General features: G+C 57.7%; 4 non-coding genes across 4 annotated transcripts; 1 reads left to right on the forward strand and 3 right to left on the reverse strand.

Moving 5' to 3' along the window:
• Window positions 1-2,032: 2,032 nt before the first annotated feature.
• Window positions 2,033-2,105, reverse strand: TRNAK-UUU. Its single transcript has one exon. It is a non-coding gene; the product is annotated as a tRNA-Lys (tRNA).
• Window positions 2,106-8,245: 6,140 nt separating this feature from the next.
• Window positions 8,246-8,327, reverse strand: TRNAS-UGA. The gene has a single exon. It is a non-coding gene; the product is annotated as a tRNA-Ser (tRNA).
• Window positions 8,328-17,380: 9,053 nt separating this feature from the next.
• On the reverse strand, window positions 17,381-17,452 carry TRNAQ-CUG. The gene has a single exon. It is a non-coding gene; the product is annotated as a tRNA-Gln (tRNA).
• Window positions 17,453-18,885: 1,433 nt separating this feature from the next.
• TRNAS-CGA lies at window positions 18,886-18,965 on the forward strand. Its single transcript has one exon. It is a non-coding gene; the product is annotated as a tRNA-Ser (tRNA).

The following is an 18,965-nucleotide window of genomic DNA, read 5'->3' on the forward strand; positions in this document are numbered from 1 at the left end:
TAGTCCATCTTTGTGTGGAACGTTGGTGTAGAGGGCTTCTACCTCTATAGTGGCCAGGATGGTGTTTTCTGGAAGATCACCAAAGGACTGTAGTTTCCTCAGGAAGTCAGTGGTGTCTCGAAGATAGCTAGGAGTGCTGGTAGCGTAGGGCCTGAGAAGGGAGTCTACACAGCCAGACAATCCTGCTGTCAGGGTGCCATTGCCTGAAATGATGGGGCATCCAGGATTTCCAGGTTTATGGATCTTGGGTAGCAGACAGAATACCCCTGCTGCTTTTTTGGCCTGCTGCTTCTCTGTCTGGGATGTTTTTGTCAGTCCTGGCACACAAAAAGGGCATCATTGCGAGCGCCCATGAAGGCAAGATGAATTTTTCCTGCCTTGCTCAGCTTGACTTGCTTCCTCACCCCATTCCTGCCTTAGATCCTGGGTCACCTGGTGGCTGAAGATGGTCCATTGTCTCTAGCGGTGCCAGAGCCTGACACAGTGCCCTGGGAAGCCTTTGCTTTGCACATGCCAGCCGTGCACATTTGCAAATACTTTAAAACTCCTGTCAGTAAGTTCTGGGCACAGTTGCTCACCTTCAGAGGAAGCTCCTTAAAATTGACCTGTCTCACCCAGTGGTACATTGATCTCTGTTCAGACTGAGCCGAAGGGGGGGCCTTGCTGTTGTGGCTGCCACTGCTGTGAGGGTGGCCACTGTTGCGGATGAAGCCATCCTACAAGCACCTTCCACCTAGCCACCCACTGAAAATCCTGTAGGATGTAAGGTGGGAATAGAAGAACACTGGGGGAGGGGAGGTTTCCTAATCTCCTCCCCCCTTCTGCCACCATCGGCCATCCCATAACTGGTGCTGCACCCAGTGGGGTAAAAAAAAAATACAGCCATATTGGAAGAGTCGGTTGTGTTCTTCGTGGTTGCCCCACCATTCCCCTCGGGCCTGACCTGCCCTCCAGCTCAGCCACCCACTGAAAATTGAAAAACAAAAAAGTAGAGCCGTAAAAGTCTTCAAAGCCCACCAGGCCCAACCCCTCTTCTAATACAACAGAAAAGCCGCACTTCTGACTAGGTAGGGACGTCCTATGGCCCCACAAGAAGTGGAAGGTCATCGTGTTCGGTCTCAGCAGCACTCGTGGAGCAGGGGGAAATACCTGGCTGAAGATATTCCCCACAGATGGGTCTTGAGCATCACAACTTTGTAGGCTAATGACAAGGTCCACCTACATCACTGGCTGAGTCATTCCTCACAGGCCAGCAACCATTTCTCCCAGTTCGTGTTCCCCACGTCATCCCCAACCGAATGCTAGAAGGCCCAGCTCATCAACCTGCCCACTCTTGCAGCCCTTCTCTTCCGCCCTGACTGATGGCGGGGGTATTGAGCGTCCCTCCCTTAGGCCCTTCAACATTCCTGGGGAAAGACAACACCGCCCGAGTGACTTTGGGCCAGTAGGTCAACCAATAGGGCTGCCTCCTAGGCCAGGCTGCAGTCCAGCTTCAGGACTCACAGGAAATGGAGCTTGCATCCCTACCTACAGGACTCCAGTCACGGCCAGGCTTCTGGATCAAACATCCCCTCTTGTGCTCAAGTCACAACAGCTAGCGGGCAAAAGACAGGCTTTCATGGCCTTTGAGAAAGCAAGACAGAGCCTTGGAAGACCCAGCAGGGTTTGTGGCACAGGAATTGTCCTCAGATCCCACTGAGACTTCAACTCAGATTGCAGGATTCAAAGTTCCGAGTGCTGGCCCTTACACCATGGGACCAATAGGGAACCCCTAGACCTCTGGTGAGGATGACCCTGTGCAGGCAGCCCTGCATTTGCTCACCAAGTTGTCATGCAGCAGTTTGCTGCAGCTCCCAGAGGCCTTTCTTAATCCTGACTGAGAGGCCAGTGGGCATGTGAGGAAGTTGCCCCTTCAGTCCCAGGCAGTACATGGCCCTTCCTAGTGAAAAGCCAAGTCCTGGGGAAAAAAAGGTGATGCCAAATAACATCCTGGAGAGACACTTTCTTCCATTTTGAGGAAGGGTTCCTTCTTCACCTGACCAGGGACTTGAACCCTGGACCCTCAGATTAAAAGTCTGATGCTCTACCAACTGAGCTAGTCAGGCTCACATATAAACAAAAACAAATTTCATGCAGAAGAGAAACTAGTCATGAAAATGTGGGCAGGAAACAATACAGAAAACCTGCTACTCTCGCTCTCTTAGCAGTCCTAGCCCCAGCCTGCTCCTCCATCCAGCGCCCTGAGGCCTTATTCTTTTTTTAGTTAAATATCAAATCCAGGAGAAAACACAGTTATACAAAGCAAAACGAAATCACAAACAGAAATGTCATTGGAAATAAAAACTAAAAAAGGACAATGCAATCCCCATCACTTTATCTTGTCAGGGCCATTCCTGTATCAAGAGCACCTGCTAAGGTCCCTGTGTGCTTACGAGAAACCTGGAGGAACTCATACCACAGCCTGAACATGAAACTCAACTGCTCCCAGGTGCCACAGTAAAACCCTTTCCCTGCTGTGATGTTGATGATTTTATGAAACTATGCTAATGAGTGTGAATATAATAGGAGTACTTATGGCACCTTAGAGACTAACAAATTTATTTCAGCATAAGCTTTCATGGGCTACAGCTCACTTTAGATGCATCCGAAGAAGTGAGCTGTAGCCCATGAAAGCTTATGCTAAAATAAATTTGTTATTCTCTAAGGTGCCACAAGTACTCCTGTTCTTTTTGCGGATACAGACTAACACAGCTGCTACTCTGAAACCTGTGAATATAATGTAACTGGAACATGCTTCATGCAAAAGATCTCTTGTACAGTATCATTACAAAGCTTATTATCTATTGTGTGTGTTCATCCTATTTGTATGACTCGATCATTCTTGTATCTGAAACTAGAAATATGAACTATAACTCTGAGGTCCTGTTGTAATGATGCAAAGTGTGGGCCATTAACAGTGGTTTGGACTCTTGATGGCTCCCATTAACCAGGACAATTGACTGGAGATGGCTCTGTCCTGCACCATCTGTGAGTCAGGCCAGGAAGAATGAAGGCTTGGGGGTCTCACAGGACATGTGACCATGTCACCTGGTACAGGAATCCATCTTAAACCTGGGGCTTTTCCCCAGGAGAGAGACAAAAGATTCCTGCCTTGTACCAAAGCTATATAAAGGGGTGGAACAGAAGAAAGGTGGCTGCAGTCATGAGACATCCCCTAGCTACCACCTGAGCTGGAACAAGGACTGTACTAGGTGAAAAGATTGGGCCCAGACAAGAAATAAGTCTAGTCTGCGAAAGAAGCTTATTGGAAGATCTCTGAGGGTGAGATTTGATCTGTATTGAGTTTCATACTGTATTAGGCTTGGACTTGCATGTTTTTGTTTTATTTTGCTCTATGGAGAATACAAACTGCACAGAGAAGGAAAAGTTAATGCCTTAGAAAAGTCTGTGTGTGTGTGTGTGTGTGAGATGGGTGGGAGGGTGTCTAGAAACCACTCTCCTATAGTTTCTTTTCTCTGATTTCCTGTAGAAAATCTGAAGCAGGGAGCTAAACCCACTGCCTTCTCTGAGGCTTGAACTCAGGACCTTTAGATTATGCAACTGACACGCTGCCAACTGCGCTAAAAAGGCTTGGAAAAGTTTGAGGCTCAGTGTATATAGGACCCTCCTACAGCCATGACTGGGGCAGGGAAGGAGCCAGAAATGTGCTGGAAGAAGCAGGGAGCTCTGGTGACCAGAGACTTTTCATGGCAGCTTTCACAGCAGCAAAGAAATCAATTCAGGCTGCCAGTGAACAATCTACTGGAACTAATGGCAGCACAGGGGGGATGTTTCCAAGCTATGCACCTACTGCCACCTTTTAGAACTTACTCTCCTTTTCCTTTTCTTACTTTTCCTTTTCCAACCTGAAGCAAATACTCACCAGCAACCGCACACCATACAACATAAACACTAACCCAGGAACCTATCCTTGCAATAAAGCCCGATGCCAGCTCTGTCCACATATCCATTCAAGTGACACCATCACAGGACCTAATCACATCAGACACACCATCAGGGGCTCGTACACCTGCACATCTACCAACGTGATATATGCCATCATGTGCCAGCAATGCCCCTCTGCCATGTACATTGGCCAAACCGGACAGTCTCTACGCAAAAGAATAAATGGACACAAATCTGACATCAGGAATCATAACATTCAAAAACCAGTGGGAGAACACTTCAACCTCTCTAACCACTCAGTGACAGACTTGAAGGTGGCAATTTTGCAACAAAAAAACTTCAAAAACAGACTCCAAAGAGAGACTGCTGAACTTGAATTAATATGCAAACTAGATACTATTAACTGTGGTCTAAACAAAGACTGGGAATGGTTGGGTCATTACACCAATTGAATCTATTTCCCTATGTTAAGTTCTCCTCACACCTTCTATGGGCCATCTTAATTATCACTTCAAAAAGTTTTTTTTCCTCCTGCTAACGATAGCTCATCTCAATTGATTAGACTCTGCCTGTTGGTATGCATACTTCCACCTTTTCATGTTCTCTGTATGTATAAATATCTCCTGTCTGTGTGTTCCATTCTATGCATCCAAAGAAGTGAGCTTTAGCTCACGAAAGCTCATGCTAAAATAAATTTGTTAGTCTTTAAGGTGCCACAAGTACTCCTGTTTTTTTTCCTAGTAGGGCACTTTCCATGCAAATTAAGCAAAGCAAGTTGGGGAAACTACACAGGTAATAAAAACCAGTGCTCCAAATAAGGCTTGAATTCATAACCCCAGCAGTAGCCCCCTCTGCGCTCACCAGTGGCACCAGTGCAGGTGCTTCTTTGGCAAAGCTGGGAAGCAGGCAGTTATCAGTCTCTGTGATTCACACCTTTGCCTGGTAATTGAAAGGCTGATGCATCAAACCTAACTCATGATGCGGCTTTTCAGCCATGAGACTCCAGGACATTTTGACAGAAAGAAAATCTCCTCTGTTTTGGGTTAGCCCCATTTGACTCCTTCTGCTCGTCTTCTCCCCCTCCCTCCAGTCTCTTTCCTTCCCCATTGGGGCCGTGCAGAGAGGAGCCCCAGTCAGTCTCTGTCACAGAGTCTGTATCCCATAAAGGGAGGGAGGGAGGGGTTGCTCCAAAACATTGATAATGGGGGGAGGGGTGGGTATGGTTAGGGGGAGAAAGGATGGAGAATTAACAGTGGGGCCCAGAGAGATTCCCCCAGATTGGGGAGATCCCCTGCTGCCCCCCATCAGCCAGCTGTGGGAAGAACAACTTGGGATTGCTTGGGGAAGCCACCTTTAAAAACACAAGTGTAACATGCTAGTTACATTTTAATAAGACCAAAGCCTCCTCAATCCCAGGGTCACAATCACTGGAATGGCTTTGCTTGATATTTTACCAGCCACAGACACAAAGCAAGTCAAATTACAGTTTCCGTTTGGAGTCAGTGCACACACAAGAATCCGGAGGCTTTTAATTCCTTAGGTTCTGCTGCCATTTCATTTCTGTCCTGTTCCAAGATTTATCATTGTGCAAAGCAACGTTAGGCCCTTGGGAGTGTCCCCCTCAGTGCTGCCTGCCACCCTTGGGCAATTTAAAAGGGCCCGGGGACCCCCGCCACCACCGCCAGCAGCACAAGGGGACTAAGGCAGTTTCCTGCCCGCCCTCACTCCATGTGGCACGTCACTCCCGGAAACGGCTGGCACCTCCCTGGTGTGGGGGAGGTCTCCGTACGCTGCCCCGCCCTGAGTGCCAACTCTGCCAGCTGTGGCAATGGGAGCTGCGGGGGTGAAGTCTGCGGGCAGCCATGCACAGAGACACCCCTGGCCCTCCCGCTTAGGGGCTGCTGCCAGAGGAGGGTGCAGGTTGCTTTTGGGAGATGCCCGAGGTAAATGCTGCACCCCTCACCCTCTCCTGCACCCCCAACCCAGACCCCACACCTGCACCCAAACTCCCTCCAAGAGCTTGCCCCCTGCACACCCTCCTGCAGCACAATCCCCTACTGAGCCCAGACCCTGCACCCAAACTCTCCCAGAGCCCAGCCCCTCTCCCTCCCACACCCAAACTCCCTCCCAGAGCCTTAGGCAGGTGTGGGGGCAGGACAGTCCCATTCTGGGCACCACCAAAAATTGTACAAACCTGCCGCCCCGTCCAGCCCAACCTTCTGCTGATGCACCTCAGCCCACACCCGTGCAGGGTTTGAAGCTTCTATTGCTTAAACTCCAGGACACTGAGGGATTTCAGCTCCCCTTTGCCCAGAGGGAACCTTCACCCCACTCCCAGCCAGGTTCTTGTCCATGGGATCACTGTAGGGGGGCTGGGTCCCGCTGGATCTTTTCTCTCTCTACGACAGGCCAGGGTGCAATAACTGGGGCATCTGAGCACCCAGGACCTTCTGTGGGGCTGCCATTCCCCTTCCCCTTCTGTGGTCTCGTCTGTCATTGACTCCAGACTCTTTTCTATCCATCGTCAGCACCGTCCCAAGCCAGCTGCACTCACCTCAAAAAGACAGTGTCCCCTGTTGGGTGTGAATCACTGACCTCTCTCCTCCCTGAGCACTGACTGCCCCTCTGTTTCCTGGCCTCTCAGTCTGTGCAGCAAAATATAATACCGTCTATTGAAGCAGGCAAGTGCTGCTTCTGACTTTCCACTTTTAATTGACCCTTGTAATCTTGTGGTGCCAACGTGCTGTAGCTTCATTTTATATTGGCTTACAGGGCGGGAGCGGGGGGGGGGGGGGAGGCACCACCAAAAGGTTATACAAGCCTGCCACCTCTGGCTGTGCTCCCAGAAAACAAACCACCTCCTGCACAAAGGGGATGAAAGGACCTGCCTTAGCCTGGGGTTGAACCAGGGACCTTTAGATCTTCAGTCTAACGCTCTCCCAGCTATCAGAGGGGTAGCCGTGTTAGTCTGGTTCTGTAGAAGCAAAGAATCCTGTGGCACCTTATAGACTAACAGATGTTTTGCAGCATGAGCTTTCGTGGGTGAATACCCACTTCTTCGGATGCAAGCCAGCTGAGCGACAGCTGTTTGGCCTGTTGCTTCTCTATCTGCGATGTTTTTGTCAGCAGTTGCACACAAAAAGGACAGGAAAACGAACGGCTGCTCCACACCCCCACCGGAGGAACCCGGCGCCCTTAGCTGTGGGGAGTAAGAAGTGGCTGTTGGCTGACAGGGCCTGTCCCCGAGGAGCTGGAACAGCAGCTGCCGCCTCCCCCTCGGCTCCAGGCTGTGGGAAATGCTCATTGCCTGGCTGCATGGGCGGCTGCTGCTCCATGCTCTGGAGAGCATCTGTATTGCTCTGTCAACCCCCCGTCTTCACTGAGCCGGTCTGGTAAGGTCCCAAGTGCCCCCTCCGGCCTGGCAGCTGAGAGTCTGTGCAGACATCAGCCCCCCTGCCAGCCCCACAGGCAGCAGCAGCGCCAGCCCCCCAGCACCACAGGGGCACTCAATGCACTTCCTGTGGGGAAATGGCTCCTTGGCGTCCAGCTGCTAGAGTGAGAGCCAGGGGAGAGCAGTGTCTGGCTCACCGTGGGGGAGAGAAGAGACCTGGTGAGTGCGGATCTCCCTCAGCCTCCCCCGCAATGCTGGTCAGTTGTATTGTCACTGTGAGAGTTGGTGCTTCCCTGCAGGGCCGGACCTAGAGGGGTGCAGGGCCCAGGACAAATCCCCCCCCCTTTCTGTACCAGGCCCTGCACTCACTCCACCCCTTCCCCCAAGCCCCCACCCCTGTCCCATCTCTTCCTGGCCTGCACCTTCCTGCCCCATTCCTCTCCCTCCCCCACCTCTTACTGTCCCTTCTCCTCCCCCTCCCCGCCCAGCGCCTCCTGCACCCCACTGAACAGCTGATCACTGGCAGGTGGGAGGGCTGAAGGAAGAGGAGGAGCTTGTCAGCCAGGCCTGTAGTGGGGGGCGGGAGCTGGCTGCCAGTGGGCGCTGAGCACCTATTTTTTCTCTGCTGGTTCTGCAGCCCCGTAGCTCCCATGGAGTCGCTGACTCAGCTCCTTTCACAAGCTAGAGAGAGCCAGAACCAGGGCTAATCTATGGGGCACCAGGTGAGTGGCAGAGGCTTCAGGTGCTGAGAGTTTGCCTGACCCCTCAGGGACACAGGGTGAGAGGGTGTCCCAGGGATCTCTATGAAAGGAGCAGAACAGGATTTCCTTGGGGTGGGGAGAGGGTGAGAGTGTCTCAGGGGTTGGACAGAAGTATTGCCCGGGTGAGGACTGGCTAAAACACAGACCTCGCTGTGAGCAGGATTTGAACCTGCGCAGGGGAACCCTATTGGATTTCAACTCCAACGCCTTAACCACTCGGCCATCACAGCTCTGAGCCTAAAACTGCTCCAATGCCAGAGAAACTGGTAAAGAATCCCAATGCCCAGGTGTGAAGTTATCTAACTACAGAATTCCCACCACAAACCTGGCCCCCAAAGCACAGGTGGGATTGGGGGTTTGTTCTCTTTGCTTAGCCACGTGCAGTCGCACAGAGAGCGCATTTAAAGTCTCCCCTCCACAGGCGGGAAGGGGAAATGATTCTCAACTTGGAGCCTGATGTAGGGTGACCAGACGTCCTGATTGTATCGGGACTGTCCCGATATTTGCTAGATTGTCCCACGTCCCGACTGATGTTGGGTCGGGACACTGGACAAACAAATAATTGTGCCCTCGGCTCTGGCACACCGGCAGATCCTGGAGGGACACTCACCCCCCGCCCCCGCCCCCTCCTTCCCCCATTGGATACCTCCCCAAATCCTCACCCTGGCCCTGCCCCCAGCCCCACCCCCTCACAGCCCCATTTGATACCAACCCAAATCCCCCCCCAGGCCCAGCCCCCAACCCCACCCCCTCACTGCCCCATTGGATCCCACCCCAAATCCTCGCCCTGGCCCTGCCTCTTCCCCAAGCAGGCAGCATCCTCCTCCCTCCCAGGTTTGCACACGGGCCATGGCCATGGCCGGGAGCGCAGCATGGAGGCTGCTCCAGCCCTGGAGCCTGGAGGGCAGCGCAGTGGGGCTATGGGCTGTGCTGAGCAGGCAGGACCCATGTGGGTGGGGGGCGGGGAGACACGTGAGGCAGACACACTCCTCAGACCTGTCTGTCCTCAGCTCTGCAGGCAGAGGGGAAGGGGCATGATGGGAACACACACGCCCCATTCCAGACACCACGCAGCATCCACAGGGCTACCAAACCACGTCACCTTCGGCCAAAACCACCCCCCACCCCGAGGGAGCAAAAAGCCTTTGTGAGCTCAGAACACACAAGCCAGGAAAAGATTAACACCCCCACCCAGCCCAGCCACAGTGGGAGCTTCCCCCACTTCCCGGCCACAGGCCCACGGGGCTCATGGATGGAGGAGTTTGGGGGGCTGTGGGGGCCCCTGAAGGACTAGCTCAGCGTGTGAATGTGGGACTGGGATGTATGTGGGGCCGGACTGTGGGTTGGGGTGTCCAGGGGGACCCCAGGGAAGGGACTAGGGGGATTAGGGACAGAGGAGGGTGGGGTTACCAAGGGGCATTGTGGGAATGTGGGATTTAGAGCCCAGAGTGGATGGGTGGGGGCGGGTTGGAGGACCCCACTGTGGCTGAAAAGGGGAACCTGGCAGGTTGGGGGGTAGCAGAGATTGGAGATGAGGAACCTCACACCCTGGGGATGGACTGGGGCAGTGGGGGGATGGGAAAGTGGGGCCCAGCCATGGGGAAATGGGCTGGAGGCAGTTAGGGGGCAGGGCGCTGAGGACAGGGATGGGGAGGAGGAGGAGGAAGGGGGCAGGGTGCTGAGGAGGATGTCGGGGTGGGGCTAGAGGAGGAGTTTGGGGTCGGGGCACTGAGGACGGGGAGGAGGAGGAGGAGGAGGAGGGCAGGGGTGAAGGGAAAGGCCGGGCAGATCGGACAGGGTGGGGAGGGACGCTGGGGCCGAGGATCCCCACAGATGGGGTGGGGCTGGCGTGAGGGTCACAACAGAGGACGGAGGGACTTGGGGGCAGGTTGGGGGCTTGAAGGGGCTGTTGGGGCCCTACAGAGGGGAGGAGGAGGCGGGGCTGAGCCCTCTCGCTGCTGCCCCCCAGGCCCAGCTGGGGGGGGGGGGTGAAGCCCTTTCACTCTGCGCTGCCTCTGCCCTGTGCCCGCCCCCCCCAGCCCGGATCCCACGCGGGATTCGAATCCCAACGGCCGCAGCGCGCGCCCGGAGGGGGGGGGGGCAGCAAAGCATGGGGGGGGGGAACCGGGGCCTCCCCCCACGCGCCGAGTCTCTGTCCCGCGCTCTCTCCGCCAATCAGGGAGGGGCGCGGCGAAGTGACGAGTTACGGCCCCTCCTCCAGTAGAGGCCGCGTGTGTGAAAGGGAGAACTACGCTTCCCAGAGTGCACCGGGAGGGGGCGTTGTCTGAGCAACTGTCCGTCAATTCCGCTCTGAGACGAGCCAGGAACTACAACTCCCAGCCTGCCCCGGGGCGCCTCCGTCCTCCCCAGCCCAGGTGAGGGCGGGTCCCTGGGTCAACCTGACACCTCCCCCCAGCGCAACTCCTCATCCCCGCCCCGCCCCCAGAGAGCCCCGCCCCCCCGTGCAGGGTGTGACGCTGCCCCGCGCAGGAACGTGCTTCGCCGCTTCGCCCCTTCCCCCCCCCGGCACAAAGCAGCGGGGGCGGGGGCGGGAGCGCGCAGGGGGGGCGAAGTTCCCGCCGTCGAAACGCCTCCCCCCCCCCCCGGCGGGGCGGGGCCGGGTCTGGCTCTGTGCGGGGACTGGATCCACGTGTCCGCCCCGCGGGATGTTCCCGGGGCCCCCCCGGCTGGGTGTGAGCGGGGCCGGGTGGGACCGACGGCCCCAGGCACCGGCCGCCGGTCACCCCCCGACTCCCCCCGCCCCCGCCCCGCCCCCTGCCCCGGGTGAGCCCGGCTCTAAACACCCGCTGCAGGGACAGCGACACCCCCGGACAGACCCGCCCCGGCCGAATGAGTCCTTCCCCAGCCCCGCTGTGCCCGCCCCCAAAGCCCCGCCCCTCGCTGTGCCCGCCCCCAAAGCCCCGCCCCTGCACCCCCGCTGTGCCCGCCCCCAAAGCCCTTCCCCTGGACCCACCGCTGTGCCCGCCCCCAAAGCCCCGCCCCTCGCTGTGCCCGCCCCAAAGCCCTGCCCCGGACCCCTTTCCCAAAGCCCTGCCCCCGCCGGTCCTGCCCTCACATCGCCTGTTCCCCTAATCCCGCCCCTTTCCCTGAAGTCCTGCCCCGCCCGTCCCTTCCCGCAAGGCACCACCCTCGCATTGCCCCCAATACACCCCTCCCTGCACCCTTTCCCCAGGTCCCACCCCACATGGCCCCTTCCCCGAGTTCCCACCCTTGAGCTTCCGTTTCTCCCTCAGTCCCTGCCCCTGCACCACCCCTCCCCTGAGACCCCGCCCTGCACCGCCCCTTCCCCTGAGACCCTGCCCCTGCACCACCCTTCCCCTGAGACCCCGCCCCTCCCCTCCCCTCCCCTGAGACCCCGCCCTGCACCGCCCCTTCCCCTGAGACCCTGCCCCTGCACCGCCCCTTCCCCTGAGACCTCGCCCCTGCCCCGCCCCTTCCCCTGGGACCCTGCCCCGCCCCTTCCCTGCTGAGACCCCGCCCCAGCCCCGCACCTTCCCCCTGGGACCCCGCCCTGCCCCACCCCTTCCCCTGGGACCCCGCCCTGCCCCGCCCCTTCCCCTGGGGCCCTGTCCTCACATTGCCCCAAGACCCCACCCCTGCACCACCTGTTCCCTCTAATCTCTGCCCCTGCATCGCCCCTTCCCCCAAGACCCCGCCCCCCCCGCAGCGCCACACCGCGCCCCCAGCGCCCCCTCCCCGCCTGCTTCTCCCTTGGCCTCCTCTCTCCCAACTAGGGGGTGGGGGGGGCTGTTGGATTGAGCCATATGGAAATACGGGGGAGGGGCAGGGCTGGGAGCCAGGACTCCTGGGTTCTCCCCCAGCTCTGGGAGGGGAGTGAGGCGAGTGGGGGAGGGGCAGGGCTGGGAGCCAGGACTCCTGGGTTCTCCCCCGCTCTGGGAGGGGAGTGGGGCGAGGGGGGTAGAGTGGGGGAGGGGCTGGGATGCCTGCTGCCCTAGTGGTGACCAGCAGAGCCCCCTGCAGCTTGCCCCCCAACCAGGCACTGGGTGTGCTGGTGCCTGGAGCCGCCCCTGGTTCCAGCCCCTCTGCCCAGGCAGCTCCCCCAGCCTGACACACACACACACACAGCCCCTGCACCCGCCCCACTCCAGGGCTCCTCAGCCCAGAGGGGAGCCCCCCGGCTGAGTGGGGAATCAGAACCCCGAAATTACCCTGGGACCAGCATGATCTGCCTCCGCCCTGCCCTGCTCCGCATGTATTGGAGTGAGTCAGTTTCCTGTCCCAACATGTGTCCTGCCCTGTGTCTCTTCTCCTCCCCAGGTCCCTCCAAACCACCCCATTTCCCCTTCACCCCGGGCTGGGTCTCTGCCAACCCCCCTTCTCCCCTCCTGCCCCCAATATCTCCCTGCCCCTACAGGTCTATAGGGCTGGATCCCTCTCTCCCCCTTCTCCCCTCATTTCCTGCCTCTGGGGTCTATGGAGATGGGTATCTCCTCTGCCATCCCTCTCCTACCCCCATATCCCGCTGCCTCTAGGGGTCTATGGGGCTGGGTCTCTCCCCCCTCCATCCCCTCCCCAGCCCCCAATATCCCGCGGGGGCGCTGTGGGGCGGGGGCTCGCGCCCTGCCCCGGTGCTCCCACCTGCACCCGATGTCCTGGGAGGGACTCAGGTTTCCTGGACCAACATTTCACACCCCCACCCCCACCCGACATGTCTCCCTCCACCCCACCCCATTTCCCCTGCACCGGGCTGGGTCTCTGCCAATCCCCCTTCTCCCCTCCTGACCCCAAGATCCCCTGTCCCGGCAGGTCTATGGGGCTGGGTCTCTCCCTTCCCCCTTCTCCCCCCCTCCCCTCAGCCCTTCCCCCCCTAGCTCCCTGCCCCAGTCTGGCTATGGGGCTGGGTCTCTCCCTTCTCCCCCCATCCCCTCATCCCTTCCCTCAATGTCTCCCTGCCCCTGCAGGTTTGGGTCTCTCCCGCCCCCTCCCCTCATCCCTTCCCGCAATGTCTCCCTGCCCCAGTCTGTCTATGGGGCTGGGTCTCTCCCTGAAGCCCCGCCCCCAGCGCGGGGCTCACAGACAATCCCCGCCCGGAGGCTGTGACGTGCGCTGGGGCTGTGACGTCCGGTGACGTGCTCACTCCCCGCAGGCGACTCATTCACTGGAGACCAGAACGACAGAAGGTGTCACGTGTCCGTGGGCGGGGCTATGCAGATGAGCAGTGTCTGGCGGCAGGATGGGGAGCAGCGAGAGGAACCGAAGGAGCCCGGCGGAGAGAATTCTCTGCGTGTGGACAGAATCCGGTGTGGGGAGTTCGTGCTGTGGGTGCCTGCACCGGAGTCACTTCGGGGCAGTGATTGCCACTGAGCTGCATAGTGACCAAAGGGGTGTGAATGGGGTGTGGTGCCTGGCGGGGAGCAGCTCCTGGTGAAAAGAAAGCAGCAGATCCTGTCCTAGCAGTGGTTTGTGGGGCTGTGGGGGTTTCTTTGCAACCATGAATGGGATTGTTGTGGGTGCAACTAAACCCCCCCTTCTCTGGGGGGGGCGGGGCTTCTATTGTCTGCCTTGGGGAGGGAGGGGTCCATGATGTCACAGTCCATGGTGGAGGGGAGGTTGAATCATGTGGGGGAGTAACTTCCCCGGCTCCCACTCACTCTCCACTAGGGGGCGGGGCTGGGATCTCTAGGGAGGGAAGTACAGAAAAAAACAGTCTCCCCTATGGAACCCAGGAGTCCTGGCTCCCAGTCCCCCTGCTGTAGACCCCCTCCACTCCCTGGGCCAGGGATAGAACCCAGGGGTCCTGGTGCCCAGCCCCCTCCCTGCTCTGACCACTCGACCCCACTCCCCTCCCAGGGTGGTGCAGGGGTCACTGGGTCTGTGTCCCAGCTCTGCTAAGGGCCTTGACTGATTTTCCCAAAGTGCTTCCTTCTGAATCCAGCACATCTGCCCCCCCGCCCGGTCACTGCCCACCCCCGTGTGGGGGCACCAGCACTGTGCCGGGTCGTGATGGGAAATTGTCCAAGCTGGCCCAGGAGAGACGTGTGTGTCCCTGCTGCCCCCTGCTGGTGGGGCTGAGCCCCGCTCTGTGTGTGTGTGTGTGGGGTGGGGGGGGTGGCTTTGCAGGATTTTGTATCCAGCAGCAAGTGACACACACACACACATTGACGCACAAAGGGACTCAGACAATCCCAAAAACACTCACACACAACACACCCAGAGAGGCATGCTAGCCCAACCCGCAAAGAGAGAAACGATCACACCCCCAGCCACACTCACAATCACACACACACCAGAATATTCACAACTGTGCTCAGAGACACAACCACACACAGTTCACTCCCACTGCTCCCAACACAAGGACCTCCTGCCCCACACAGCGTGTGCCGAGGCCTGTGGAACTCACTGCCACTGGACAGTTACCAAGGAGAATGGATCTTTCCAGGAGACCAATAGACATGGCCGTGGCGACAGAGGGGGCTGAGCTCCCAGGGTCTGACCCGGGCTGAGACTGGTTCTGACCTAGAGGGGTCTATCCAGCAGGGGGCAGCGTGACCCACACACAAACCCACCAGAAGCGCCTTTCTTAGCGGGTCTCCCAGGCCATCCCCCACCCTGCCCCGGGTTGGGTAACAAAGGGGCAGTACGGGACTCTGGGCTGTGTCACAACCGGCCCCAGCCCCTCGCTCCCACACGCTGGTGAGTTGGGTAACTGCCGAGGGATTGCACAAGAGAGTCAGAGCCAGGGAGAGAACCCAGGAGTCCTGGCTCTCCCCCTGACACACTCTAACCACTGGACCCCACTCCCCTCCCAGGGCTGGAGATAGAACCAGGAATTCTGACCACCAAACCCGCCCCCCCCCCGCTCTTACCACTAGACTCCACACTCCCCTTTCAGATTTTAGTCTCGCTGCCTCTTCTATCCACCCACCCCACCTGTCCATCCCTTTGCTGCAGGTTTCTGGGGTGTCACCCCTGCTCTGCGCTCCCCCAGTGCAGCCCAAGGCTTTTCCTCCCCCCAGCCACATATCCTCTCCCCCCTCGTGCTGGATTGTCTGGCACAGGCTCCTTCAAGGGTTTGCATTTCTTGGTAGTTTTTAACCCCATCACCACTTCCTGCCCAGCTCCCTCCTGCTGTGCAAGATGGTTTGGGGGGGATGGGAAGAACCCAGGAGTCCTGGCTCCCAGTCTCACCTGTGCTAACATATGAGACTCCACTCTAACCCCAGCGCTGGGACTGGAACCCAGGAGTCCTGACACCCATCTTCCATTCCTCTAACCACTAGACCCCACTCCCGCCCTTTTGGGGAGCCAGGGCTCCTGGGTTCTGTCCCCAACTCTGGGAGCAGAGTGGGGTCTAGTGGTTAGAGCAGGAGGAGCCAGGACTCCTGGGTTTTATTCTCAGTGCTGCTGTGTGATACTGGGCCTCTGTTTCTCCTCCCACTTTTTGGGTGTGGAGCCTGTAAACTCTCTGGGGCATGGCCTGTCTCTCGCTGTGTCTGGGCAGCGCCTGGCCCAACGGGGGACTTGATTCTGCGCCGGTCTCTGAAGGTGCTGCTGTTGTACAGATAAATAGTCGTGATACTAAAAGATGTGGCAGTGCGTGAGTGCACCACCATTACCGTGCAAGGGCTAAATGTGATTCTTATCCCTGTGACCTCCCGTGCACCCTTCCCCCTGCCCGATTCTGCACCCTGAGCCCCTTGTGCCGCTGCCCTTGTCAACGGCAGCGCAGGAAGCCACCCAGCCCTAGCCCTAAAACAAGAAGATGAGAGAAAAAAAATAAAGCTCACACCAACAGGAAACCAGCCCCAGCAGTTTGTGCCTTCACGTCCCAAAATATTACACACACACACACACACACACACACACACACACACACACACACACACACACACACACACACACAGAGACAGCCCTGCTCAAACAGCCCCCTTTGCCAATGCACCACCTCACCTCGTCCAGGCAGGTCTAGGTGGGAAGCTCCATGTGGGAGCGGTGATGGACGGCACCATCAAGGTAGGTTCTGGAGATGGTCCTCCAGGTATGGGCGTCTCGGCTCCAACTGGCACTGGGCTCACACTGGGCTGTGTTCAGTTCCTCTCTCTGGTGTGCGCCCCGGCTCCACAAATGCCCCCGCCCCCTGCTCTTTCCTTCTGGTACAAAAAATATCCTCTTCCTTCGCCCCAGAGAGAGACACCCACGGTGCTGCTCAGCACACGGCTTCCCCCCACCTTCCCCCCATTCCCAGGAGCGTGCGGGAAGGGGGTCAGGATTGGGGAGAGCCCATGTCCCGAGGGGAGGGTATGGGGGCTTGTCCCTGCTCAGAGCATGGGGGTACCAATAGGCACCTATGGATGGTCCCCCCAAGCAGGGCCAGGACTGAAATGGGAGGCCTGTGCCCCCAACATGGAGAATCTGGGGTGCAACCTTACTTAACGGGTCAGTCTGTCCTTTCTCTGACTCTCCCATTCCAGCTTCAGCTAGCGCTTGTGGTTCATTCGTTCTTTTTCATTCCTTTCCTTCTCTAGCTTGTATGTTCTTGCTTTCTTTTTTCCCCTCTGCCTTTCACGCTCTTCCTTTCTTTCCTTCTTTTTCTAATATTTTTTCTCTCCCTTTATTTCTTTCTCTGCCTTTCACGTTCTTTTCGCTTGCTCTGTCACAAGTTATTTTGTTCACTTGCTCTTTTTCCTCGCTCCTTCCGAGCCAAGCGGGTTCTCCTCGCACACAGATTTTGACAGGTTTTCCTCCTGATCAGCAAGTGGATTAAGCACGTCTTCAGTAGGGGTTTGCCATGCCAGGGAGCAGGCTGACCGAGTGTCTTTGTGGCCGTCTGCTGGCCACACATAGGCATGGTCCTCTCCTCCTCTGGCCCTGCCCTCGGTTGCTCTGTAGCTTTTAAGCCTTCCCTTGGAGCTGTCAGCACCAGCTGCCTCTGCTCTAGGTGCCCAGAGGAGGAGAGGTGCTGGGCTCCAGCCTGGGACTCTGCCTCCCTCCTGCCTAGCCCTGACTATGAAGCCTGGCCCTGGCCCTCCTTCCTTCAAGTGCCAGGTGGACAAGAGGTAACGTGGCTGCAAGCAAAATGGCCAAACTTGTGGGCCTCATGTGAAGCAGCAAGAATCCCAACCACCTGGTCAAACCACAGGAATCAGGGTCACAAGTTCTAGAGCCCCAACCAATTTTGGCCATTCACCACCCAAGACCTAGCTCCAGTGGGCGAGTCACACAGCAGGAGGGGAAAGATTGGCTCTTAGACAGCTGGAGACAAGGAAGTTGAGCACTGGGAGCTTTACCACAAGCCAACACAAGGTCCCACTGAGATTTGAACTCAGATTGCAGGATTCAGAGTCCTGAGTGCTGCCCATTACGCCATGGGACCAGCTTGTGCTGCTTTCTCTGCACAGTGGTGACCCTCACGGGGCTGGCTCATGTAAGGGACTGTAGGCCCCTTACTAAAACTTAGTGGGGTTTTTGGTTGGCTAGTTCCCAGTCCCAATAGAAGGGGGAAGGGCCAATGGGAAATCAGGACCCTGAGACTGACAGTCCCCAGGGGCAATGGGGAGAGGCCAAAGCTCCAAGTTAGCCGCACTGACAGGCCAGGCAGTGTAATGAGGGAGTCACCAGGCCAGGGGGTCCCATCCTCTGTGGGAGCTGGAACTGCCTGGGCCAGAGTGGGGCGGAGCTAAGGAGAGAGCAGGAGCCCGAGAAGAGCCGGGGAGCAGAGCTGTGCAGGTGTAGTGCCAGAAACTGCTCCCTGTAGGACTTTGCTGCCTGCAGCAGTTACTGAGACCTGAGGTTGTTCTTATTTGCTGACTTGTCCTAATTGGCTCAAACTTGACAGTGGTTTCTCTAGCAAAGGCCAGTCCCTGCCCCCTTGGTCCAGACGTCCTCATTCACATCAGGCTGGGGTGACCAGATGTCAAAGATAAAATATCGGGACGCGGGGGCAGAGCAAAAAAAAAAAAAAAGCCGGAGGCTCCCCCCTCCCCCGCCAGGCGGCAGTGGCACAGCCCCGTCTCCACCCAAGTCTCGGCTCCGACCCCTGATACACCCCCAGCTCCCCTGTCCCCTCGCTCCTGGGCCCAGCCTGGGCTCCGAGCTCTGCAGCCGAGCCGCACTCCAGGTCCCTCCTGCAGCTCCCGGGCAAGGGGCGAACCAGGCAGCCGGGCCCGGGCCCTCCTGGCAGAAGCGTGTGTGCCCCATGTGTGTCTCTGCCCCCCACCCACATGGGTCCTGCCCGCTCCCCACTGCCCCCAGCCCCACTGCGCTGCCCCGCAGGCTCCAGGGCTGGAGCAGCCTCCATGCTGTGCTCCTGGCCATGGCCCGTGTGCAAACCTGGGAGGGAGGAGGATGCCGCCTGCTTGGGGAAGAGGCAGGGCCAGGGCGGGGATTTGGGGAGGGATCCAATGGGGGAAGGAGGGGGCGGAGTTGGGGGGGCGAGTGTCCCTCCGGGCTCTGCCTGTGTGCCTGAGCAGAGAGCAAAATTGTTTGTTTGTCCAGTGTCCTGACCAAATATCGGTCGGGACGCGGGACAAACAGGCAAATATCGGGACAGTCCCGTTAAAATTGGGAAGTCTGGTCACCCTACATCAGGCTTCAAGTTGAGAATCATTTCCCCTTCCCGCTCTGTGGGAGGGGAGACTGTTAAACGCGCTCTCTGTGCGACTGCACGTGGCTAAGCAAAGAGAATGAACCCAAATCCCCCCTGTGCTTTGGGAGCCAGGTTTGTGGTGGGAATTCTGTAGTTCAGATGACTTCACACCTGGGCATTGTGATTCTTTACCAGTTTCTCTGGCATTGGGGCATTTTTGTGCTGATGGCTGAGTGGTTAAGGCGTTGGAGTCGAAATCCAATAGGGTTCCCCTGCGCAGGTTCAAATCCTGCTCACAGCG

This window comes from Mauremys reevesii, linkage group 23 (genome assembly GCF_016161935.1).
Source record: "Mauremys reevesii isolate NIE-2019 linkage group 23, ASM1616193v1, whole genome shotgun sequence".
Classification (NCBI taxonomy): Eukaryota; Metazoa; Chordata; order Testudines; family Geoemydidae; genus Mauremys; species Mauremys reevesii.